This window comes from Macrobrachium nipponense, chromosome 30 (genome assembly GCF_015104395.2).
Source record: "Macrobrachium nipponense isolate FS-2020 chromosome 30, ASM1510439v2, whole genome shotgun sequence".
Classification (NCBI taxonomy): Eukaryota; Metazoa; Arthropoda; class Malacostraca; order Decapoda; family Palaemonidae; genus Macrobrachium; species Macrobrachium nipponense.
In genome coordinates this window covers 57769027-57795604 of record NC_087218.1, presented here as the reverse complement: position 1 = coordinate 57795604, position 26578 = coordinate 57769027, and the positions used below count along the sequence as shown (strand labels likewise).

Genomic DNA, 26578 nt, shown 5'->3' with positions numbered 1-26578 from the left:
AATCCAATAAATGGAAAAGGAAGAAAAAGAAAAATTAATAAAGGGACATAAAACAACAACGAAATATAAATCATATGCCGAGTTAATAACTCAACCCGAAGTCCAAGATACTAAGAACTCTCTAAGTCTCCTACCGTAATGCCAACGAACTGCAGTAGTAAAGAACAAGGAGTAAGTGCATAGTCAGTCTGTCTGTACAAAAGTCAGGTGACCAACCAGGTGACAATTCAGATGACATCGGGGACAGAAAGGCTGCACCCCGATGACTTCATCAAGCGCTAAAACCACCGGTGACACTTGCTACCTCATGAATGTCTGGCGCAGAGACAGAGGTGCGGGTTATTGGCAACTCTTTCCCGAAGGATGCGTGCCTGGTCTGTCTGGGTGATTCAAGCTAAGCAAACATTGGGGTTGTTTCAACGCAACCCAGCATCACCAGCAGCGATATCATCTCATGAGAGACTCCTGACTCGAGCTTTTCTGATGCCAAGAGAAAGGAGAGTGCAGCAAAAAGCGACTCAGTCCCGGAGGATGAGTGCCTGACAGCCTAAACTGGTCTCATGTTAAGCGAACATCAGAGGGTGTACCAATGCAACCAATTTTGTCAACAAGAAACTCAGAGCTACTAAATGTCGCCTGGTCTCTTATGAGTATCTCGACTCCAAGAAACCAGGTGAGACAAAAAATAGATGGCGAACAAGTCGCCAGACGACAGCAGATGATCCATTGACTAATACCCTATCCAGACAGACAATGGGAGAAGCGTGAGTCGACAGGACATGTGAACCAGTGGCTAGTCCTAAGTCAGAATTGACTTTAGGAGAAGCCTAGTCACCAGTGCCAATGACCCAGTGACTGGTCCAATGTCAGACTGACAATGGAAGCAGCGTGTCCTTATGTCATCAACAACACCTATAAATACCTAACTGCCTAATTCCCATTTTAACTAAACCAAAAACTGCCCACAAAAGTTATAATGTAAAAAACAAAGAACACAAATAGTACAACAAGAATGAGATACGGGTAGTGACCAAACATAAAACAGGATGACTACCTTATTCTCCTGTCTGACGACCTCTCCTGCCATCACCAACAGGCCCAAGGAATGAACACTGCCTAGAACTAGAGATACATTCCCCAAATAAAAGATGCAAAAACAGAATAGAATGCCAAGTTGCTGGCTCAAGCACCTTGGCGACAAGAGACGTTCTTCATAAAAACTACTGATGTAGCGACTGCTCTAATACTGTGTGCTCTCAGCGCCTGGCCTTCAGGGGCAACTGAACCGCCAGTTTTAACAATGAGATCTGAGGAAAAAGGATACACCATTCTTCGAAATAGGTCTGTTGACATTTCAGGGTGAAACAAACAGATGACGGGGACCACCCTGAATGTTCTTTGTGTGACATACATGACATGAGAGAGTGCTAACAGGTCAAAGAACTAATTCCTCATTCAAATTACCGACAAAGTGACTAGCGACTTTGGAACGAAAGGCCTCGGAATGAGATTATCAGACAATTTGGCCTATGCGACAAATTCGGGAAGGTATGACAAAATCATGTCTTATCCAGATCTGGCAACAAGAAAAGTGTGTGCTTGCAGTTCATCCACCCTCTTGGCTGTTGCAAGAGAGACAAGGAAAAGTGTCTTAGAAGAGAGGTCCCTAAAATTGGCCGTATTCAAAGGCTCGAACGGAGGGAAACTCAAAGCCTGAAGGACTTTATTAACATCCCATGTCGGAGGAAACAAACGCGGACTGGGTCGAGATAATGGAAAAAATTGAATTAAATCTCTAATGACATAAAGAGAGATTTCAGGGAGCCTTACCTTAAAAACATATGAAATCATCAACCTGTAACCCTTAATGCACAAAGATGACAGGCCCCTGTCATGATGTAAATGAACTAAAAACTTGGCTATTTTCGGTAAGGAAGGTCTAGAAATTGAATGCACCCGAGACCTACACCAATGTCTGAAAACCAACCATTTTGCTTGATAAACTACTCTAGTTGATTGCCGCCTGGCAAGAGCCAACTGTCGAGCCACTCTGGAGGAGAACCATTCCTGCTTGGAGAATCTCCTGACAGTCTCCAGGCATGAAGATGAAGCATGTGGTGCCTCTGATGGAACCAATGAAAATGAGGTTGTTTGAGAAGATCTGGTCTCTGGCAGATGGAAGGGGGGGGGCTCCACTAGTTCTTCCAGTAGGTTGGGAAACCACTCCTTCTGCGGCCAGAAGGGGGAAATCAGGGTGGGATCCAGACGCTTGGTCACTCTCGCTTTGTTGAGGACTGCCCTCACCAGACCAAATGGAGGAATAGCATATGGTTGAAGGCCCAGTCCTGCAATAGAGCATCGGTCCCAGCACTCTAAGGAGTCTGGTAAGGGGGGAAGAAGATCTGGCACTGAAAATTCAATGGGGATTGGGTACATTCTTGGTTTCTTAGGTATGAGACTGCTGTGGTGTTGTCGATGAAGATTGCTACAACCGACTCCGACAGCTGATCCTAAAATGAAAGAAGGACTAGGTGCAGTTAGCCCACGAATACTTGGCGTAGTTTCTTAATTCATTGTTCGTTATGGAAATATTGCCATGTGCAGGTGTCAGATTATTTACTTAACAAAAAATATTTCCTTGCAAAGTTGCTATACTTAAAATAAATTACATAGTAGATTTATTAAATGTATCAAAGATAATTATTTTGTAAGGAAAATATATACTGATGAGTCCACAAATTTTAATTTAATTCATTTTGAAGTTGGCTTTTCTGCTGCTCGAGTCTTAACCCAACGTACTGCACTGTACTGGGGTGTCGTCATTTTGTCTCCTACAGCTGATAAATAATACATAGGGCGTCAATATTCTTTAATAGCAATGTGTAATTAAACTAATCTTGTCCTTTGATCAATAAAATAATTTGCAGGACACATTTAATGGGCCTAAATTTGACTTCTGATTTTCACACATGATTAGCCTAGGTAATGTGAGTGAATATATAAGTCAACAATATCTATATTAATCTGCTTTATTCGATTATTCCTGTTATTCTTTTTTTATTGGCCGCGTTCTCCTTTTTGTTATCCTTTTCATAATTGCTTATAACATAATTTAGTCAGACCTAGCTATTCAAAGTCAAAAAGCAATCATAAAAAATAAAACAGATATAATTCAGTCCTTTTTTATCGAATTCCTTGCATACGTATCACCCTGTTTCATCTGGAGACTTTGGAAAGCTGGGGGGAGTCAGGACTTTCATAGAAGCTTTCTTGGGTTGATCTTTCTGTAGCTATTCATTTCTTCTAAATATAAATTAATTAACATTAGTTTCACATGTCAGGTTAGACCTACTACCATAAGAAGATTATAAGTAGCGGAAAAGATAAGAAATATGAAAGGTGACTTTCTCGTTTATGTCTATTTCAGATATTTGTTTTTACAATAAACACCTACTACTGTAATCAGGGGTTGTTCTTTGACAGCTACAACAATCATAAAGGGTGTAACCACGAGTGATGCCAATATTTTGGGGAATGAAAGATAAAAGTAATTTTGAGCAGAAAGTATTTTATACACATGCATTCTAAGGCTTCGGTTGTCAGTGATGGAATTTTAAAATAACCGTTATCATTAGTAATGCTTTCATACCATGGAATTCATAGTGAGATGTGGGGGGCATGTGATGCCATATAGGAGTGATGGGAGGGATCAGACCGATGTTAATAAATTATCTCCCTTAATAAACATGTATTATTTAGGTTTTGAAGAAGAAAACAAAAAAAATGTAGGCATCATTGAATCTGTTTCACCCTCCCTATCCGTGGTATTTACTGGACACCGATATAAAAAAAAAATAAATAAAAGTAAGCCTAACTAAACCTCTCATCCATCAAAGGTAAGTTTGCTTATTCATTAAACAAATATGACAATTTGTCGAAAATTGCATTTTTCCTAACTATACAAACCTGAGGTCCTTTAACAATAGGAAGTAGCTAGCGGCAGCTGGAACGGTCGTAAGCTTCGAACAAGGGAGAACGGTAGTTAACTGCTTGTCGATCGTCGCGCGGCTGGAGGGGAGGTAAACAAATCACTTTTGCTTTTGGCCCATGCAAAATACGCAGAGTGAGGGGTGGCATGAGGAGGGACTATATGTAAAGGACCTCAGGTTTGTATAGTTAGGAAAAATGCAATTTTCGACAAATTGTCATTTGTTCCGATACGTTAAATTACAAACCCCTCGGTCCTTTTAACAATAGGAAGACTCACCTTGCTTGGTGGGAGGAATCTGAGTCTTTTTGATGAACAGACTGGTGTTCGTCCATCCCTGGAATGCCTCCCTGGTCGTAAGAGCGAGGGAGGGATCCAAGCCTCTGTCCGATTGATCGGGGTGTGCACCGCAGGATCAATGGTCAGACCTCTGGGCCGAGTACTAAGAGAGAGGCAAGCGTATCTCTTTGTACCAGCATTGTAAGAACTTTTTCCTTATACATGAGCAAATGTAAAGTAATGGGTTTGTCTCATGTCGGCATCCACTTTCTCCCCTTGTTGTTGGAGAAAGTGGTGGATATTTACTCCTATCTCTAGTTAAAGAGGTAGGATGGGGCTCTGTTGAATAGCTTACCTGCATCTGACTCCCTCCCAGCAAGGTAACGACCGTATCCCTCTGCCCACAGGTAGAGGTAGAAAAAGATGGTGAAGAGAAGCCAGTCACTCTCTCATTCACGCATTCATTCTCCCAGTCATACCAGGAATCGATGCTGTTCTGCCTGCTCGGGTGCTGGGTAAGCTTACACGTGTTGAGCAGCCACCACAGGTCCCAAGGAAGGAAAAAGTATCCAAGGACTTGTGGGCAATATCCCGAAGGTAGAAGGACGTGAAGGTGGTCTGGTTGGCCCAGACACCTGCCTTCAGGACCTGCGCCACGGAGAAGTTCTTACGAACGCTAAGGAGGGTCCGATACCTCTGACTTCGTGGGCTCTCGGACGGAGCGTACGGATGTCGTCGCTACCATCAGCTTCGTACGCTCTCCTGATCACCTCATCAGCAGCCAGAAAGAAAGCGTGTTCTTGGAGACTTCTTTCTTGGTAACCCCAGTGCTAACGAAGAGGCGTCGACACTCAGGCCTGAGATGTCGAGTTCTCTTCAGATAGCGCCGTAGCGCCCTCACAGGACAAAGCAGCATCTCATCCGCATCATTATCGGTGAAGTCCAGGAGGGAGGGGATCGTGAAAGACTCGAACCTGTCGTCAGGGATCGATGGATTCTGAGTCTTAGCTACGAAGTTCGGGACGAAATCGAGCGTCACAGATCCCCAGCCTCTGGTATGTTTAACATCATAAGAAAGGCCATGTAGTTCCCCTACTCTCTTCGCCGATGCCAGGCCAGCAAGAAGAGGGTCTTGAGGGTCAGATCCCTGTCTGACGACTCTCGGAGTGTGGCTCGAAGGGTCTTCGAGTCAAACTCCTAAGTACGAGAGTCACATCCCACGCAGGGGGCCTGAGTTCCCTGGGTGGGGAAGAGCTTCCGAAGCTCCTCATTAGCAAGGATATCTCGAACGAATTCGAGATGTCCAGTCCCCTCAGTTTTAGGACGAGAGCCAGGGCGGCTCTATATCCCTTAACTGATGGGTACTGAGAAGGAGCTTCTCTCGGCGAAGAAACACGAGGAAATCCGCTACCTGCTGAAGAGTGGCTCTGAGAGGAGACAGACCCTGTCTACGACACCAACCACAGAAGACGGCCCACTTCCCCTGGTACACGCAGCTGCAGAGGACTGTCGGACGTGTCCAGCCATCTCTGTTGCTGCGCTACGAGAAAAGCCTCTCGTTCGCAAGAGATGGTGGATAACAGCCAGCCGTGAAGTTGAAGGACTGGACTGCTTATGGTGGTATCCCCCCCCCCCCCCGTTCTAACGTGTTGGCTGGGCTAGAAGGTTGTGCCAAGTGGTAGCTCTCTCGGTGCGGTCCGCAAGAAGAGCCAGCAGGTCCGGATACCAAACGGCTTGTGGCCGTTTGGGAGCCACAGGATCATTCTGAGATTGGGAGTGGACCATCCGCGCTCCGACTGATCACTTTCCGAATCAGACAGAAGGGAGGAAAGGGCATGTACGCGGAAGAGGTTGTTCCCAGGTCCCAGGGGTGTTGGAGAGCGGTCCCTCGCAGCTGCCCACTGGGCACCGGCACAGCTGGAAAAGAAAACCTGAAGTTTTCTGTTGTGCCGGGTGGCGAACAGGTCTACGACCGGTCGCCCCCACAGGTTGAAGAGCCTTTCCGCCACGTCTTGGTGTAGAGACCATTCGGTCCCTATCACCTGATCCCGACGGCTGAGCTTGTCTGCTACTACATTCCTCTTGCCTGGAATGTAGCGTGCTGACAGCTCTATCGAGTGAGCCGTGGCCCACTCGTGCACCTGCACCGTCAACTGATGGAGCGGAAGAGACACTAGCCCCCCCTGCTTGTTGACATATGCCACTACTGTGGTGTTGTCGCACATCAACACCACTGATGTCCCACCAAGCGGTCCTGAAACTCTTGGAGAGCGTTGAACGCCGCCTTGAGTTCCAGGACATTGATGTGAAGGTGCTTCTCGTGACGGTCCCACACACCTGCAGTCAGCAACTCCTCCAGGTGTGCGCACCATCCCTCGGTCGATGCGTCTGAGAACAGAAGCATCTCCGGGGGGGGAGTGCGTATGGGCACTCCTCTTAAGAGGTTCTTGTCGTCGAGCCACCAGGCTAGGTCCTGCCTTACCTTGTCCGTGATAGCCACGGGAAAGTAAGGAGGATCCTTGGCCTGAGACCAACTCTCCCTTAGTCTCCACTGGAGAGACCGCAGGTGAAGACGCCCGTGATGGACTACTTCTCGAGTGACGACAGATGGCCGATCACGACTTGCCATTGCTGTGCTGCCTGTTTCCTGCCGAGACAGGAACCGGCCGGCTGCCTCCCTGATTTGCTGATACGCAAGTCTGCGGGAAAGACTTGCCCTGCTACCGTGTCTATCAGCATACCCAGGTACTTCATCTTCTGCTTGGGTTCGAGGTCGGACTTATCGTAGTTTTATCACGATCCCCAGATCGCGACAAAACTTGAGGAGCGATCTCTGTCCTGTAGCAACTGCGAGCGGGAGCTCGCCAGGACTAGCCAATCGTCGAGATACCTCAGAAGACGTATCCCGTTCGAATGGGCCCAAGCCGACACCAGAGTGAACACTCGCGTGAACACCTGTGGGGCGGTTGAGAGACCGAAACAAAGTGCCCTGAATTGGTACACCGTCCCGTCGAAGATGAAGCGGAGGTACTTTCTGGAGGACTGATGGATGGGTATTTGAAAATACGCGTCCTTCAGGTCCACTGAAAGCATGAAATCGTTCCCCCTGATTGAGTCGAGCACTGAGCGTGCCGACTCCATCGTGAACCGCGTCATGCGAACAAAGCGGGTTCAGGGGAGAGAGGTCTATCACCAGGACGCCAGACCCCCGATGCCTTCTCCACTAGGAAGAGGCGGCTGTAAAACGCCCCGGTGACTGGTCCTCCACGATTTCTACAGCTCGTTTCGCCAGCATGGTCTGATCTCCTGTCGAGAGCGTTGTCCTTTGCTGATCCCCGGACATAGGTCTGTAGATGGACCGGTTTGGAGATGAGGGGGGCCGAGACTCGAAGGGTTAGTAGATATCCCTCCCGAAGGACGTCTACTATCCAGTTTTTCTCGGCGGACCGAGCTGCTGCCAAGTCGCCCCAATGGCTCGCTAGGCACCCCCCCACTTCCGGCAGCAGGTGAGGGGGAACGCCGTCCCTAGCGTTTCCCTCCTCGTTTCGACTTCTTTCCAGCCACCCTCCTCGGGGAAAGGAGGAGGGCTGGGAGGAGGGCTGGTTGCGGCCTCCTAGCAGAAGTTGAAACAACTGGAGTCTTCACACGGGGTTTGGACGGTGCAACCGTTTTCGCCAGCCGTGGAAGCGCTAGCCAAGCTCTTTGGTTTGGGGCCGCAGTTACTCGAGGTTGCCCAGAAACCTTCGAGACTGCCTGGTGGACTAAGCGGTCACTCTCGTCAGTGCGCCGCCGTTCCACCGCAGCGTCCACCATCTCTCCAGGAAAGAGAGCTGGGGAACTCCTAAGAGGTCCATTTCGTAGCCCGAGTGCCGCCTCACGCCCGGCCCTTGGTCACTCAGGGTAAGGACTGCGTCCCTACGTCGAAGAACCAAGTTGGCGCCACAGGTTAGCAGTCTGATGGGCGAGGTAAGAGATTGCTCTTCCTCCAGACTGGCACAGTCTCCTGAAAGAAGCGTCGTCTTCGAGAGCAGAACTCCCAGAGCCGGCCGCTACTTTGGATATTGTGAGGGACCACAAATCCAACCAGGAAACTGCCTGGAATGCTGCCATAGCGGTAGATTCCAGGGCAAGTGCCTCCTGCTGCGAGAACCATAGATTCTCCGACAGGAGCTGCTGCAGGGGGACACACCTGGAGTCAGCCTCGCTAACTCCGGGTTAACCTGTTTCGGCAGTATCGGGTCTTCCGATGGCACGTAAAATCGCCGCTGCCGCTGTAGAGGAGGAGGAAGCAGCTTAGAGGACCGTCCGGATTTTAGCGAGTCCTCCCGTCCGGAGACGAGATTCTCCACCTGATCCAGGACCGAGTCCGCCAAGCTCCGATCGTGGCAACCCCCCATCATCATTTTGGGCTCCCTCTTGGGAGACCCCAAAATGATTCGAGCCGGGACGTGGGCTCTGCTGGTGGTAGCGGCGATCCTTCCGCAAGGTCATTATGCAGACGCATCAGCTTAATGAGCCTCTGCGAAGTTCCTCTGTATCTCAGGCGTTACAGCGTCTTGTGGAGTAGGACCGTCCAGTCCCTCCAGCAAGAGCATATCCCTCGATACTCCTCCTTCAGAAGGAGGTAACAGCGACAGACCCCTGACGGTCGCCTCCAACTACCTTGCGCGTACGTTCTGGCTCGGTCCTAAGACCGTGCCTGAGCCGTACGGCGTCATAGCTGGGATCACGAGCGGCGCACCTCTCGTGATCGCTCCTTGGTACCTAGCGCCTCCTCCCGGTATAGCCCGAGGAGGTTGAAGGTACGGAGAGGCAGACCTGACGCTCCCCCCTCGCTCGCTGGCAGGACCATCGTGCGGGTGGAGGGCTGCTGCTGATCGTCAACCCGCGGTGACGGTCGAGCAGCAGGCCTAGCCTTGCCGCTAGCCTGAGGGGCGATTGGCTAGGCTGAGAACGTTCGAAGACCGATCTCTAGCGTCAGGCGAGCTGCCGCTGGTCACCTCCGTCTCCGCCTGTCCCATCGGGAGCGCGGACGGGTGACCTGCTAGGCTCTCTGGTCGCGTCGAGACCGGCCAGCGTCCTCTCGGCGCGTCAAACCGCTGGTACCAGCCGTGGCTGGTACCGGCGCCGTGGGGACTCCTTCCTCGCCTCAACCCGTGGCCGGTCAGCGACCGTCACGTCAGCCCGAGCAGCCAGATTGATCGCTGCGAGAGTCGTGTGCACGACTCTCGCCAGTCTTCTGCTCCGCGCCGCTGTCTTGACGGCGAGCGAGCTCGGGCGTCAAAACAAAACTTTGGCTGGACGGTCCTTCTTTGGAAGAGCGTCCACTCGGTGCTTCTCGCGAACGAGAAGCGGCCGAGACGGGAACCTGTTTAAGCGGCAGAACCGCTAGCACCAGGTGAGGACGCACCAGCCGAGGCTGGTGCACCTCTGGTGCCCGTCGACTTCTTCTTTGCAGAAGAAGCGACGGGCCCCGTTCCCTTTGGAAGGAACAGGAGGACCAGCAGAAGAGCTCCCCAGCGTCGCCTGAGCGAGCCCGGGCCCTTAGAAGATCCCGAAGGAGTCTTCTAAGGGGGGAGGAGGCAGCCTTCTTCTTCTTCGGCTGTTTAGCCTTAGAAGTCGAATGGGGAAGGAGAGGCAGCAGACGACGAAGAAGACGATGAAGACGACGACGACGACACCTTCTTCCTCTTCCTCTTCTTCTTCGCCAGGCTCCGCAGAACAGACGTCAGGTCTTCCATCCAGGAGGGAGCCGGGGCAGTTGCCGAAGCAACAGGGCCCGACTGCACCTGTCCGGAAAGACCTGAGACTGTGACAGCAACACCAGCAGCAGGAACAACAGGAACAGGTCCGGGAACAGCAGGAACGGCAGGAACATCTGAAAGGGAATGTGCAGGGCCGATCTGAAAGGGAAAGATAGCTGGAACGGCAACAGGTACGGCAGGCACGGCAGGTACCACGGGAGAGCCAGGCGTCCTGTCGGCAGTCACCGTCATCCGTGGCACTGGCGGCAGGTCCAGGGGGGTACTCTTTGGGCAGCGGAAGTCCGGGGTCGGCAAAGGAAATCCAGGTGGTGGTGGCACCGTCCTCCTTGGCACGGCAGCAATGGGTTTTTGTATAGCCACCGTGGGTGTCACCGACATTATATGGGGCGTATATACCAGATGTGGTGGCATCTCATACGCTGGTGTCGTTATTGTGGTAGTAGTGGTGGTCACCGCACCATGAGTGACCACCGCCGACCCCGCCAACCGCTGAAGCAACCCCTGGATGCTGGGCACTCCCTGCAGTCCCAGCGACTCCCACACCTGTCCCAAGTCGTCCTTCGCTGATGGCACACCTGCGGAAGCAATAGTCGGGTTAGTTGGAGGGGCTTCCTCGCGCCCTGGGGGGGGAAGAAACAACCCCCCCCAGAGCGGACGGAAGACCCCGAGTACAGCTGTACGTCCGGGTAGCGGGCGCCCTCATCCACACTCGACGGATCGAGAGAGGAAAAGGACTCCGCTACCCCCCGCAGGGGAAGGCGCGCGAAACGTGGGGGCTGGCCGGGGGGCAGGAAAGAGGACGAAGTGTCCGTCACCAAAGGAGTCACTGGACTTTCCGATGACTTCTTGGCCGGCCTAAGTCTCTCTCCTGCCCTCGTACAGCACCCACTGCGCGCGGACAATTAATACATATGACACAAGTTCGTTGCGGGAGCACTCTCGCCCCCGGCAACGAGTACAAACCTCATGGGGGTCCACGTCAACGAATGACCTGAAACCTCCACATCTACGCCCCTCCAGCCCGGGACACACTCTACGGGCGACTGGAGGGCGCGGTGATATCTCCATTTCTTCCAATTCACTCATTGCAAGATCAATAGAATTGTAAAAGTACTTACAGTCACTCCTGATTTATACAGAAAGAGAGGCAAATACTCAAACTCAAAGCAAACGACAACGCGGGCAGAGCGATGGCGAACACGTCCTTCCCACACACGGCCGAAAGCAAAGTGGTTTGTTTACCTCCCAGTCGCGCGGCGCGCGACGATCGACAAGCAGTTAACTACCGTTCTCCCCTTGTTCGAAGCTTACGACCATTCCAGCTGCCGCTAGCTACTTCCTATTGTAAAGGACCGAGGGTTTGTATTACGTATCGGAACAAACCAAAGATTTCAAGTGCATTTTTAAAAATCTCTCCCTCTCCATCTAAGTATTCATCAGACACCAGTCATTGGCGTAGACCTAGTCATGATTCCTGGTTCAACAATATCATTACGAGACCCTAAAATTCAAAATTCACAAATGAATGTTGCTTATCAACATTTACACTACTGTAGCACATTTACACTACTGTATTGTCTTGCTCTCTTGTGGTTCTTCGATGAGTTCCACCTCTAGACCCATGTTCTAAACTTTGCTGTTCCCTAAACAATTTGATTCATCTATGTGTGATTCTCTCCGGTATATTAAGCTTTGCTGATATCTCTATAACGGAACTCGTACCGAATGCAGTGCAATAATTGTCTCTTGCTCAGTGAGAGATGTTTCTTTGACTGATAAATGACACAATGACATTAGATTCCCACGCACATAACGACATTGAAAGCAATAGAGTGAGGTTGCATGGTTCACACTGTTAGGTTATCTTTTTTTTCTTTATCTTTGTTAGCATTTTGTATGTTTCCTATGTTTTCTGTAAAATTTAACAAATGGAATCATTCAACTACCTTCAACTTAATAATTAAATGATAACGTAAGGACTATGTTTATGTGATACTACTAGTGATAGGTGTCTCCTATCTACTTAGTAATGTATGTCAGTAGTTGTGATATGACGTTTTTATCACTTCGTTTCGTTCATGTCAATTTTGCTAAACGGAAAATAGTTTTACACAATAATATAACATGATGTTCTAAAGATATCAGTGACTGCTTTTAACGTCATTACTTAAGATTTCTTCCATCTTCATAAAGAAAAATAGATTATTAAAGCATGAATTGTGAGTCAGGCAGGTGAACGAAAAAATGATATTGTTATGATACAATAAAGTTTTATACATACTTACCTGGCAGATATATACATAGCTATTACTCCATCGTCTGACAGAAATTCGAATTTCGCGGCACACGCGGCAGGTAGGTCAGGTGATCTACCCCAGTGGCCGGGAATAGGAAACAATACCCGTTTTTCTAATTCATATTTTTCTTCCAGCTGTCTCCTGAGGGAGGACTGGGTGGGGCCATTTAATTGTATATATCTGCCAGGTAAGTATGTATAAAACTTTATTGTATCATAACAATATCATTTTTATACATTCAACTTACCTGTCAGATATATACATAGCTGATTCACACCATTGGTGGAGGGTAAAAGACAGCTATTACTGAATAGACAGGTAAAACAACATACGTTGTAGGTAATAAATAAATAAAACCTTGTTCCTATGTGTTTAGACGAAGGGTTGACTTCCTAGCTATTGCTAGTAGTCTGCTTCGTCTCAAGAGCCTCAGCGAGGATGTGACCTATGGCTAAGAGTTCTTGTAGATCTGTCAATGGGGTCTTATCCACTTATTTGACAGAATCTAGTGGTCATTTGTCAATGGGGTCTTATCCACTTAAATGACAATACACCAATGCCTATTGGCATAATTTAAGGAGCACAACACCGATCCCGATCACCTGATCCTAACACGAGGGTTTGTGCTTAATTTGAAAAGAGCTATCCCCAAACTCATTTCAAATAACCCCAGAAAATAATACACTTATGTTAAAAAAAAAAAATAAATAAATAAATAAAATTTTAATTCACTAGTTAAGGATCAGTGTCGGCTCCCTATCCCAGCAACGCATCCGTGGACACGTATAACAAAGAGAGAAGGATCTCTCATAGGCCCACTTGATCTCCTTCGTGCAAAGAGAAGTCAACACAGAGTTGCATCTCCCGTTATTACAGCTAATATGACTCTCACGACATATTGTATGGAAAAGAACAAGAATTGTTAAAAGCTCGCACTTCAAGTGCTTTTAATTCTTAGCTGTTTGAAGGAATCATCAGTTACTCAAGAAGTGCTTTAGAGATTCCACAGTTCCAAAGAAGACCAGGGCTTTCTTTGAAACAGATCTCTCCTGGAATGAAGCCTAGAGCCTGGCTTGCGCCTGGTCTGGCGCTTCGCGCCTGGCTGGTGCCTCGCTCCAGCCTGGCGCCTCGCCTGGCTGGCGCCTCGCACCTGGCTGGCGCCTCGTGCCTGCCTGGTGTCTCGCGCCTGGCTGGCGCCTCACTCGCGCCTGGCTGGAGCCTGGCTGGAGCTGGCGCCCCCGCCCCTGGCTGGTGCCTCGCGCCTGGCTGGAGCCTCGTGCCTCGTGCCTGCCTGGCGCCTAGCGCCTGGCTGGTGCCTCGCGCCAGCCTGGCGCCTCGCCCCTGGCTGGCGCCTCGCGCCTGCCTGGCACCTCGCGCCTGCCTAGCGCCTCGCGCCTGCCTGGCGCCTCGCGCCTGCCTGGCGTCTCGCGCCTGCCTGGTGCCTCGCGCCTGCCTGGCGCCTCGCGCCTGGCTGGTGCTTCGCTGCCTGGCGCCTGGCTGGCTCCTCGCGCCTGGGGCCTGGCTAACTTCTCCCTACTTGCTGGAGATTCGAGCTTGTTAAGAGTCTCAATGAAAACTGGCGATGTCCACCTCGGACACTTATTTGCCTGATTTATTCACCTCTAGCGCATCTTGCGCCAGATTGGAGGCCTACTCTTCTCTTCATCAGACAATGACAGTGTTTATTTGACTGTCTTGCTCTGGCGTCTTTACGCCTGTTTGGCATTTGGCGCCTGATTGGCGCTACATTGTCCGAAAGTCTGAACATCCACAATTGCTTATCAGGAGAATGGAAAAGGGTGGAAGAAATTCTTCACTTTGAGCTTATGGCCTCTGCAACAAGGGGAGGTAATTTTAGTCAGCTACATCCAGTAGACGATAGGAAATCTAATAGTCCGAGAGACCAGTCTTCCTCCTCCGAGGATCATACTTGATACTTTCGTTGCTAACGAGCACTCTTCCTACATGTTGATGAGTTCTCTCGTTGCAAAATCTTCCCTATCCTTGCACGAAGGCAGGAAAAGAGCCTGGAAGTCTAAGGAGACTCTGAGCTGAAATTGGGAGGATTCCGATTTCTAGCTCTTTAAATATATCTCTTCAAACCTTCTGGGAAGTAGTTTTGAGCCCGCCTCATCGTATTCCAAAGACTCTGTCAACAAACGTTTTAAACCTTATCTTCTATTGTAGATGACAACGTAAATACATTGCCTGGACAACGAATCCTTTATCTGAAAGCGTTGATCCAGGAAAAAAGGTTTTAGTTCTTTTGCCAAACATGCCATGCTGGCAGGAACCCATTGCCGAGTCTTTCTAGAATTTGATTCCAGATTCCAAGCCCAAAATCTCACTCGTCCTTTTGGCGATTAGTACAAGAGAAACATTGATGAGAGCAGTTTCCATCTTGTCAGACACGGAATCTGAGGCCCAAATAGGATCCATTGTAACTATAAGATCTCCTAGTCTTGTCGTATAGAGGTATTGTATAAGATCCCGAAGATCTTAATGCTCTGCTATCTCCAATTCTCTTTATAGAGACAGGGTATAGCCTTTTACTGCGTTCTTTGATAGCAGATATATACAAAGGTAATTCTTCCCTCTGAAAGGGAAGAAAAAAACCGCTATGTGGTTCACAGAGTATCGGAAGAGGACAGTTTCCTCATTCCCACTAGCACGATCTGCAGTAATTATATATCTTATCCATTGACTACTGTCATTTACCTTGAAACATCCTCTCATTCATGTCCCCTTCGTGGTCAGTCTGCACGCAGACAGACTCAGAGTGGAGAGGTTGTTAAGGTAGATTTAAAATAGATGCTGAAAGAATATTCAGACTGTCTTGGAAAAGACTTCCAAACCTGCTGTGAGAAGAACGTGACCTCTGAGAATCCAACCTCTCTAAGTCTAAAATGAGGCATAAACGTATTATCCTTCTCTGTCGCTGAGCCCTTCCTTTACATTCTGTAAAGAGTTTATATTTTAGGGGAAAAAGAAAAAGGACTAAATTTATTCCCTTCTATAACATAAGATGGCGTATATTGCTACCTCTCTCTTATTATTATTCTTCTTCTGACCTCGTGCCTGGGCAACGAGAGAATGGAAAATTCTATCATCGTTATTCTGCAAAACAACAAATTATTATTATCCTATTCTCCTAATAATTGATCCAGGATCGAGGAGGAATCATTCAAGATTCCTATCCTAGGACATCAGGCCATAATGTACGGTTCAGATACTTGAAAGAGCCTCTCACCCAATACTGAGAGCTTCTACGAGTCTTTTCCAGTACCAAAAACATTACAAGGTCTCCCTTGTTACATGTTTACATAGGAGTAGGATAATATAACATCCTGTTAATAACAATGAAAGAGGAGAAAGAGGAGCTGCATGGTTCAAGGGACTAGCCGAAACGTGCAATAAAAAAGGGGTTGCCAAGGTCTTTCTAAAACCTGCACCCAGATTAACTTATGAGTCCGATATATTTTCTATCACTTGTCTCATAATGTTGAAAGCGAGAGACCTCTAAAGATATCGGTTCTCTTCACCATGTAAAGGTCTATAAAGCAGAAGAACCCACTTATCCTGACACGTACTACTACGTCGCCTGTGCGATATCTAGAATAATTGTCAGTAGAGGATTGATCTGGCAAAGAAAGTTTCTCCCAAACAACTCCTCTTGCCAGGAAAGAAGTCGCTCACGCGACCACTATATTACCTGACATTGAGAAGTCTGTTCTTGTTAGAGACTTCAGCAATTTCAGTTAATCCTGACAAGGGCCACGCCGCCTGTGCAACAACTTGTGTCCCTGTCAGGAAAAAAAACTGATCTTGTGTCAGTTCTCAAAGAGGAAACTCTTGGAAGTCTATCTCCAAATACTGAGAAATTGGAGATCCTGATGTCTTGCGCCTGGTTGGCGCCTCGCGGTCTGGCTGGCGCTCGCACCTGTCTGGCGCCTCGCGCCTGGCTGGCGCTCGCGCCTGGCTGACGCCTCGCGCCTGGGCTGACGCCTCGCGCCTGGCTGACGCCTCGCGCCTGGCTGGCGCCTCGCGCCTGGCTGGCGCCTATCGCCTGGTTAAAGCCTGGCTGGAGCCTTTATGGCCCATTACTTGCAACCGTGGTCAGGAAATCTCGATATCAAAATAAGAAGAGGTGCTGTAAGAATCCTATAATTCTACAGTACTTCCATAGTTGGATGTTTCTTCTCAATTTTCCTCTAATTCGAGTATATCGGAAGGGGAATTATTCTTTCCTCGGTTAATTCTTCCGTATACTCCCCCCCCCCTTTTTCCTGAACGAGAAGGACCGCTCCAGTGCGAGGGACTGGAGTAACTTTCCAGCTCTATGTAGGAAAGCATAATTTGCTCTAAGGTATATCTATTTAACTAATTATTTTCTAGTTAGAGCCAGGCGTCTGGCTGGCGCTTATGATTCCTTATGGCATGGTTTGAGGAAAAGGAAGCAGTCTACAGGAAGACTGTTCGTCTTCTTCTTACTAAGAGATCTATGAAGAAGACTTCTCGCAGGTTCTCACAACTCTTTACAATAAATGTTAGACATACTTTAAGAGTTATTATCGTCGATCGAGGTTCTCACGGACTCGCAAATTCTTGCATTGCTTTTATTTAATAACTCGCTCAAACGAGAAATATTTTGGATGGTGCTCTTGGCTTATTGCACCAAGCTGGCGCTTCTGGCGCAACTTGCGCCAGGCTGGCGCCTCCTACTAAATTAAACTAATTATCTTTATGTTATGTGCCAGAACATCTGTGTCTTTATGGTACCCGACATCCTTTCATATGTTAATTCCGTTCTTATTATGAAAAACATATACGTAGTATAAATCCATTCAGGGAAACCATTTCCCACTAAAAGAATGTTTCCCATCCGACTCATACAACTTCTGCGCAATATCAGATTCTAAATACGGTTGTGTCCTTTCTCGAAAGACTTAACCATACCATAGTCTAGAAGTGAATCTCTATTACACTCTCTTCTCACTAAGTATGTACTCTAATAAGCCATGCTTTCGTAAGTATGAGTGCATTAAATAATATAATGTTCTGCTGCATTAGAATCCTTTAATCATGTTACCTACGGTAAACAGCATTGAAAGGTTGTAATATCCTTCTTATTGAAAGCTTCCTAACAAAAGGCAGACAATATATTATGATAGCTTCAGTATTCCCTCAATCCGAGGCTAAGACCACGATTGTAGGGAAGAGATACGGTTAGTTATCCCATTCCGCAGGAGAGAGCTGTAAACGACCGCTCATGACTGAGAACAAGATGGTACTGCGTTCCGTTGGTCTCAAAGCGAAAGCAGTCTTCGAAAGCCGTCTGGCCTTCCCTTTCTAGAGTTGCCCAGTTACTCCATTAAATAAAGGAATCTTATAAAATTATTATTGAACTTCAGGAAGTTTTTATAAGCATAATTAAGCGAACGAGACTTCGACAAGTCTAGAAACTAAATAGATGTCGTCTAAACAATTCTTTTAAACATATTCCTTCCTAGGAAAGTCCTAGAAGGGTACTGGTAATTCATGGAAAAACAAACCTCTTCTAAAATACTGAAGAAAAATGTTCTATCCTACTCTCAATCCACCAAAAAAGAAATGCTTCTCCGGTCACTTCTCGAAGACACGATAGCATCATATAACTCATACTCTAGCGTAATAGAATCCTCTATAATACTGTTACATTAAGGTAAACCGTATTAATTTAGGAAATTTTGTAAGGATTTCACTTGACCATTATAGCATAAATTTCGGTATGTATATGCCTTGCCATACCGTAGTCCTAAGGCGATTTGTCCTAAGCATGGTAGGAGCTAGAGGCTTAAAAGTCATACATATATGCTTTATCACTCAACAAGATCCATATAATTCATTCGATTGACAAACAATCTAAATCGTTCTCATCATGATAGATTTATATCTAAAAATGCACCGATGGGGAATTTTATGTTGAAATAACAATTTCATACCCCCATGGGATAGCGCTCTCGTCTAGTTGCGAAAAAATGTTCGAACAATGACTTTATCACAAATGTTATCGAATGATCTCTAATATTAGAAGGCGCTAAATCGTCGCCTGATTCCGAAAGGTGGATCGATTAATGTCATTCTCATTTTGAATAAATCTACCAGAAGGCATTATACGAGGATCTTCGCCAATTTCATTCATTCGAAGTTCTTCTATCCATCGAGGAACAGTAGGCATAAAAAGGGAGAAACACTGTTTTAGGATGCCTATCCAAATGGCTATCCCTGGCAGTCTGGACGGCTACAGAATCTGCCGAGGGGGACGCCTGACCGGTGGGGATTCTCTGAAACCTCCTTACGGTTTTCGACATTCCTTCTCCTCTAGGCTTGTGAGCTTGGAAGAGGTCTAAACCTGAGAGCGAGACAAAGAAAGCCGATCAGACGCACCCTCCATTGTAATGGGAACACTATATTCACTTCTTACGTTCTAAGAGTTCGCATTTGAACTATATCCAAAGTCTACAATTTGCAAATATGATATTGTAGATTCTGCGGAGTAAGAAGGTGATGAGGATGCCACAACTACTAGTACTATTACTACTATAATTGCTCGTTAACACAAGAGCTAATAAAGCTTCTAAAGGATAGTTACTTTTCTGACTTCCCCAACTAGGAAGAAAGATATACATTTCCTCAATCAAACTCTAACACTTATCTGTATTAATGAATAAATATAAGTAATTCTCTTTCATGAAAGTATAAGTAATTCACTTTCGTGAAAGTGGATGAGTGTCTACCGAAAACTTCGGTAGTTACACGTCACTAAGCTTCGAAATTTTCTAAGTTAATTTTATCAAAATTCTAAAAGTTAACAAAAGCGTATGCCGAACCAAAGATCCATTACTTCCCTTTAAAAGTTAGCCCAGACGATCGATGGCGATGAAACACGAAATCCATCAGGAGGAACTGCAAACGTTGTTTACATTCTAAGCGACAGAAAAAATATGAATTAGAAAACGGGTATGGTTCCTATTCCCGCCACCCACGCGGCGGGGGGGGGTAGATCACCTGACCTACCTGCCGCGTGTGCCGCGAAATTCGAATTTCTGTTCGGACGACGGAGTAATAGCTATGTATATATCTGACAGGTAAGTTGAATGTATAAAATTGTAAAACTCTATCACCACTTGTTTAAGCGTGTGTACACTGCCCTTTGTTCCCTCCAATTTATTGACATGATCCTTTCTTCCTTTGACCAAAAGCCCCATCCTTGATCTGAGGTGTCTGACCAAAACTTAGGTTCCAGCGGAACTGAAAGAAGAGACGTCCTTGACTCAAGGTGGTGAACTTGCATCCACCAACGGAGATCCTTTCGACATTGTGGAGAGGAGGCGACTATCATGATCTCAGACACGAAATCCCATGACTAGTGAAGGGTTGACTGAAGGGACCTTATTCTGAGACGTCTTCCGGGATCCAGTTGGATAAGGGATAACAAAATGGCCCAGGAGAGTCCTCCAAAGAGAGACTGGGTGCATTTTGGAGGACAGAAACTCTTCGGCCAGATTTAGAAGCTTGTCCATCCGTTTCCAAGAGGGAGAAGCCCTCAAAACCTGGGAATTCAAAACAATCCCCAGATAATTCATGATCTGGCAACGGATTAGACAAGTCTATTCGAAGTCGACATGAATGCCCAACTGGACACAAAGATGTTTTCAGTAAAATTTAACAAATGGACTAGTAAATCATCCAGATACTGAAGCATCCTTACTCCTAACCGATGCAGAATAGCTGAAACAGGATATCACCCAAGAAAAGACCTGTGGAGCAGTGGTGAAGCGGAAACAAAGGGTTTTGAACTGGAAAACTCCAAAGTTCGTGAAAAACCAAAGGTAAGGTCTGCTTTTCGGATGGATGGGAATTTGCATATAAGCATCCTGCAGATCGATGGAAATCATCCAGTCCCCCTTCCTGACAGATGAAAGAAAAGTCTGAACCGTTTCCATCCGGAACTTGGACTTTAGAATTAACTTGTTTAGGACCGAAAAATCTATGATGGGGTGCCAGTTGCCCAAGACCTTTAGAACCACAAACACCTGTGAGTAAAACCCGGGAGGAAGAGGAGCTCGCTCTATCGCATCCTTCTTCAAGAGGGCCAAAAGCTCATTCTCCAAGGCTTGACCCCTCATTGAGTGAGGGGAATAACTGCTGAACTCAAGAGCGAAACAAAAGGGATCTCGTAACCTACCTTCAGGACCTCCACTAACACCCCCCCCGGAAGCTGACCAGTGGCAAAAGACAAGCTTCTACTGTGGTCTCAAGGCGAGGTAATGACTCCTACTTCGAAAATTCTTACACACAGAGAAGGATGCAGAGAAGGACCTCCTGGAGGTTGAGCTCTTCTGCTGTCCTTAGATCTGTACCAAGAACCTCTCTGACATTTCAAAGGGCGAGCACCACAGGAGGAAAACCAAGTGCCAGAAACCTGAGATGATGTACTCAGGAGAAACGAGCCAGAAGGAGGAGGTTGCTGGGCTGGAGCAGATGGTGCAAGTCTGGCACTAAACTTACGCTTACCCCTTGAAGAAATGGGACGAAAACCAGAGGAAAAAGTTCTTGATAAGGCCCAGTGAGCTTCGGAAGAGGCATTGCCTTGATGTTCTTTCAAAACCTTAGAAAGCACACATCAAAAAGGGAATTGCCAAAAGGAGAAGAGACAATAAACCATTCTCCACATCTCCGAAACAGAAGAGGGAAACTGTGACAAATACAGGTTATGCCTTAGTGAAACGAGAAAGGCCTGCATAGAAGCGGCAAGGTCGTTCTGATGTACAGAAGCGATCGAAATGGACGAGCAAAATTTTTCAAAATAAGGAGCATCGGGAGGAACAAACCCGGAGTCCTTGACATATATTAACCGCCGAAGCGGTTTAAAAAAAAAAAATGTCTCCCGTGTGCCGGAGACGTTTCAGAGTGAGCGCGGAAGCGGAAAAAATATTTTTAAAAAAAGTCATAGCGCGCTTAGTTTTGAAGATTAAGAGTTCATTTTTGGCTCCTTTTTTTGTCATTGCCTGAAGTTTAGTATGCAACTATCAGAAATGAAAAAAGATTATCATATCATATAAATAATGCGATATATGATAGCGCAAAAACGAAACAAATTTCATATATTAATTGTATTCAAATCGCGCTGTGCGCAAAACGGTTAAAGGGAACAAGTTACTTTTTTTTCGTTGTATTGTACACTAAATTGCAATCATTTTGGTATATTACAAATTGTAAAACGATAAAAGCAACACAGAGAAAATATTATCACAAAATAATGCATGAATTCGTAACTCACGGACGTAAACACATATTTTTTTCAAAAATTCACCATAAATCTAAATATTGTCCTAGAGACTTCCAATTTCTTTCAAAATGAAGACAAATGATTGAATATTACTATACTGTAAGAATATTAGCTTACAAATGCAGTTTTCGACCATATCTGACGAGTTAAAGTTGACCGAATGTCGAATTTTTTTATATATATATTTTTTTATATGCAATTATTTCGGAAATAAGAAAAGCTACAACTTTCAAATATTTTTTCGTTTATTCTACATGAAATTGCGCACATTTTTCATATATAAAACTCTATGAAATGCCTAATATGAAATGGAGCAAATATTCCGAGAATGGGACTTACAAATTCGGAATTTGTAAGTCCCATTCTCGGAGGGAAGGAAAGTTTTTTTTAAAAATTCACCATAAATTTAAATATTGTGCTAGAGACTTCGAATTTGTTTCACGATGAAGATAAATGACTGAATATTACTAGACTGTAAGAGTTTTATCTTACAATTGCGTTTTTCGACCATTTCGGTAGAGTCAAATTTGATTGAACGTGGTTTTTTTCTATTTATCGTGATTTATATGCAAATATTTTGAAAATGAGAAAAGCTACAACCTTCAATTATTTTTTGTTGTATTATACATGAAATTGCGCACATTTTCATATATAAAACGTTATGTAACGGCTAATTTAAAATGGTGCAAACATTACCACAATCGCACGTATGATTTTTTCGGAAGAGTTACCGCGCGGACGTAAAGAAAATGTTATTTTTTTCATAAATTCACCATAAATCGAAATATTGTGCTAGAGACTTCCAATTTGTTGCAAAATGAAGGTAAATGCTTGAATATTACTAGAATATAAGCGTTTTAGCTTACAATTGCGTTTTTCGACCATTTCGGTAGAGTAAAGTTGACCGAAGGTTGAAAAATTTGTAACTTATCATTTTTTATATGAAAATATTTTCAAAACTGATAAAAGCTACAACCATGGGTTGTTTTTAGTTGTATTGTGCATGAAATTGCACACATTTTCATATATAAAACTTTATGTAACGGCTAATTTAAAATGGTGCAAACATTACCACAATCGCATGTATGATTATTTTCGGAAGAGTTACCGCGCGGACGTAAGGAAAAAGTTTTTTAATAAATTCACCATAAATCAAAATATTGTGCTAGAGACTTCCAATTAGTTGCAAAATTAAGTTAAATGATTGAATATTACTAAAATATAAGAGTTTTTAGCTTACAATTGTGTTTTTCGACCATTCGGTAGAGTCAAAGTTGACCGAAGGTCGAAATTTTGGCACTTATCGTTATTTATATGAAAATATCTCAAAACTGATAAAAGCTACAATCATGAGTATTTTTTCGTTGTATTCTACATAAAAATGCGCACATTTTCATATAATACTCCATGTAACGACTAATTTAAAATGGTAAAAAATTATGTCAAAGTGACGAAATAATTTCCGAGATGTGTCACAGATAACTTTTTAGTGCGGCAAGAAAGAAAATTCGGCACCTGCCTGCGCGCCTGCGTAACGGATTGTAAACAAACAACACTTCCGATCCGTGAACTCCCAGCATCCCCCAAGGCGCGTGATTCGAGAGTTTTTGGCTGTAGGCCTAAAAGTATTTTTCCGCGAACTAAAAAAAACTTTTGTATGTCGACGTAAAATACGTCCAGTCGGCACCCGAGAGACAAAAAATGTCGACGTAAAATACGTCCAGTCGGCGTTTAAGGGTTAAAAGACCTCCAAGGACCCATATGTTGAAGGATTGAGCCTCCTGCAAGGAACTCATAACAGACTCCACAGCAATAAGGTCTTTGAGCGAGACTGAGACCAAAACCTCGAAAAACAAAGGCTGACCCAAAAGTCGGACAAAATCAGAATTTGGTTTGGGGGGTTGAGAGAATGACGTATCATCCACCACCTGATAAACACCTCTCCGGTGTTGTAGAAGATTAGAGAACTTCCTCTTCCTTTCCCAGATCACCTTCGAAAGTTTAGCAGTGACATCTGCCCTCATCCTTGCGAACCTCTGAGCAAAGGGAAAACATAAAAATTCCTGCGACCGGGAAGGACCCTCAAGAAAAATCCCTTCTGTAATACAGCGAGGCAGAGGCTGCTTCTGGTTTTTAGGCCTCGCCTGTGGAAAAAAACTCAAAACTAAATCAAAAGTTTTTTTTAACTCAACATTAAGACTGCCGTTCAACTTGCACCAATATCACATGAATCCACACCATCATCATCATCATCGTTAGAGCATAACTGTGAAACTTCCAAGTAATATCCTGACAACTACCTGTCTTAGGTCTGACACTAATACCCCTCCCCCATTCTCCTAAATAAACGCCTTTGGCACTGTTATGGAAATAACAGGGGACACATTGGGTATAGAATCATAAGGCACCTGCCCAGACAAGATACCCACTAGGCCTTCGCCACGACTGGCTTCACAAGCCGGGGTATCTGTTGCACCGTTACCCAGAGTACTGTCGAAAGGTACCTGACGAGGAGCTGAAAATGAATCTAAAAGATTGTTAGACATCCTAGTAAAAGCTGTTTCAAAATTTTCTGACAACTTTTTAAACTTGGCGGCTGAAATGTCTCTATCTAAACAAAGTTGTAATGTTTCAAATTTTTTATTCTAACTACCTTCCACCACCAAAAATTTTGAGTCAAATTCAGAAACTACCTCATTAGTTACCGGTTGTACAGTTGGCATTCCACACTGGACGAGTGGTTTTTGCACTCGGCTGCCAATCCAGTGGTCTGAAGTTCGAATCCCGGCTCGCCTATCCAGAATCAGAGGAATTGGTTCCTAGCCACGTAAAAATATCTAATCCTTTGGGCCAGCCCAAGGAGAGCTGTTAATCAGCTAAGTGGTCTGGTGAAACTAAGATATACTTAACTTTTTTTTACAGGTGGCAAAACATCAATTGATTCAGAATCAGAATCACATGATACCAAAACCGAAGAACCAGAACTGTGAGCACTCAAGTCAAGGAAATCATTAGATAGAGTTTTAGCTACCAATTTCTTTTTCTCCTTAGACAAGCTTTTATGCTGCAAGATTCTTTGATCCTTAACATACACCGTCATTTCTACGTCAGACCAAGATTTACATAAGTCACAACAAGAAGTCAAGTCACAAACCTGTCCACAACCAGAGTTACAAATGTCATGGGGTTCATACTCCCTGCTATTCATCCTTGTCCCACAAACCGGCCAATTCCTGACGCTGCTAGCAGAAGGAAGAGACGAATCATCTTGGTTATTCATTGAACAGGTCACGGAGTAACTTTGGGTTGTGCAAAAGTTTGTCAAAATGAAATATAATCCACAATGAAGAAATAAAAGTTAATTCACTAATTTCGTGGATTTCATAAATGGTAAATAACATGAAGGCATATTAACAAATAATGAGAGCTTTAATGGCACAAAAGTTTAGGAATTTTATAGAAAGTGGCGATGTAAACACAGGCGCTCGTTAACATAAGATTTTCAAGGGAAGTTTTTGTAACTGTCAAACAGCAGTGTTGCCAACTGGCAGACAGAACAGGAGGTAACAGGGTTGCCAATGTGGTAAATTTTTGGTGCAGTTTAGAGGATTTAGGGCTAGATGAACTATATTAAAGTAATGTTTATCAATACTAAAAATATATATATATTTAACTTTAGGTTGTACTTTGGTGTCTGAGTATATGAGAAGTTCATAGTGTATAAAAGTACTGAAAATCTTGAATCCCAAATATGTTAATCAAATCATAAAAATAAAGCAGCTTTGTTGACTCAATTCTGCCCTTGAACTTTCTTACCCACCTTGGCCTTGCATAGCACTCGGGTATGGAAATTGAAGGAAAATAGCCAAGTGCATATTACAGTTTTCAAAACGACTCGCAACATCTCCAAACCTTCCTTCCCTTGAGTATAATTTGGTACCATGTCAATAAGTATATAGCATAGCAAATAAGGATCATGTTGTTTAATATGTACAGGAAGTGTTGTGTTAAAATGAAACATAACCATCAGCATCTAATGTAGATTCCTCGTCATTGCCAAGGATGTCCAACTTTGAGAGATTCCACAAGAGTTTGTTCCTCCAACATCAATTTGGCCCACTGATGCCTGAGACGAAGAATCTTTGCTACTAAGGACCTGACGGGGGTCATCTAAACCATTGGCTGGGGGAGGCTGCTGAAGAAAGGGGTCCACTACATCCTCATAAGCCTTCTTCCTCACCACCTTCACAACATTTTGGAGCATGATGGTCCAACATAAGTCACTGTGAGGACAGCATACATCAAGGAAGTACTGAATGTCTCAAAAAGTCAAGCTAGGATGTTGACCTGGCACCTGGGATGCTGCCTTTTATAGCTGGGAACGCATGCATTACGCTGTGGCTACTGCGCACCACCACCGCACAGGTTGAAGGGTTGCCAATACATCACGTACGTCGAAATGGACACTGTATGTTGAAATTGCTACTTATGTCTGCTGTAATTACATTATGTATGTCAAAAGAGCATCTCATACGTCGAAAGAGCTCCTGTATTTTTACCAACAATATATTTCGTTTTTTAAGGGTAATGTATTAAGCTAACTTTTAAATGAAATTACAGTAACTTCAATTTCATTTAAAAGTTAACTTAATATTTAGGGAGCATGAAGGGTCATATTTAAAGTTCAAACTCTAGAAGTATGCATTTATTAGCATTTTCAGAGTCTACGCCAAACTTACGTGAAAATTCCCTTTGAGCAATGGGGTCATGAACTTGACCTTGCGTAAGTTTGGGATATTATTGTATAGGCGCTGATATCCAGTTAATGGTGCTGATAACCGGTTAATGGCACCTCCTTTAGGTTATGTTATGGCACCATAACTCTATTATTGGCACCTTATGGCACATATAACCAGAA

At 45.2% G+C, this 26578-nt stretch overlaps 1 long non-coding RNA gene across 1 annotated transcript in view; it reads right to left on the bottom strand.

The window, feature by feature from the left end:
* LOC135202556 (uncharacterized) overlaps positions 1–24911 on the bottom strand; it is a 105132-nt gene extending 80221 nt beyond the window's left edge. The window contains exon 1 of the long non-coding RNA XR_010311758.1: positions 24815–24911. This is a non-coding gene — a long non-coding RNA (uncharacterized LOC135202556). The remainder of the gene's footprint in view (positions 1–24814) is intronic.
* Positions 24912–26578: the final 1667 nt, after the last annotated feature.